This window comes from Saccopteryx leptura, chromosome 3 (genome assembly GCF_036850995.1).
Source record: "Saccopteryx leptura isolate mSacLep1 chromosome 3, mSacLep1_pri_phased_curated, whole genome shotgun sequence".
Classification (NCBI taxonomy): domain Eukaryota; kingdom Metazoa; phylum Chordata; class Mammalia; order Chiroptera; family Emballonuridae; genus Saccopteryx; species Saccopteryx leptura.
In genome coordinates, this window is record NC_089505.1 from 248,915,875 (window position 1) to 248,916,823 (window position 949).

Here is a 949-nt window from a genome sequence, read left to right on the forward strand (position 1 = left end):
GAGGCGCTTGCGCATTTATAAGGAGCCAGTGCGAGCTCTGTGGGTTTCTGTGTAGGAGCTTGGGGTCGGCTCCGGGGTTGTTGGACTGGACAGGGCTCTCTTGGCTTGGGTGGGCGGTTTCTCTGGTCCCACATGAGCCAACAACGTGGATCCCGTGGGGGCTGGAGCCAGGGGCGCGTCTTCTGTGGACAGTCCTCGGCCAAGAAGAAGAGGGCGGAACCCACATCCCCGAAAGGTAACGCCCTTGACCCCTGGGCGTGGCCCTTCCAGCTCGTAGCTCCTGTGCCGGGGCTTCCCCTCCTGTGACCCCTGCCTGTCGCCGTGGCGGCCACGCGCAATCCTCGGGCCCCGCGGTCCCTGGGAGGCGCTGCCCCACCCGCGGCGCTGAGGCCTCCCACGCTTTCAAGAGCGGGGTTCGGGCGGTTGCCCCTCGGATACAATGGGGAGAGGCTGCTTCTTCATTCGTGGGTCTGCCAGTGTTGAGGACACCTCTTATTTCCCCAAAACAAAGCCCCCTCGAATGCCGAAAGCTGTGTTATATTTGCGCATAAAATGTGATTATTGAGTGCAAGTTTGAGTGAAAAAACCGACCGGTATCGCTGAAATTTTAACCGAAATGGTTGGTATTGTCTACAGAAATCACGGGGCGTAGTGTGCATTGTGACGGGCCTCATTTGAGAGCTCTTCTTCTGTGGGTTCAAATGATTAGTGTTGAGACGGCTCATATGTGCAGAGAACGCTGCTTTATTCCTTGAGGCCTTGCTTTCCTCCACCTGATACCTCATTTAAGTTTCCTTCATTTTCTCTCCTGAAACCGTTTTGAGCCTTTCAGCTGTTCTCTGTCGGTATCCTAAAACTGAACTTGCAGGATCCATTGCTGTTAAGTCCTAAGTAGTGTGCGGATATCTGCCTACTCTTGTTTCCTTCTAATCCATTCTTCACGTAAGAA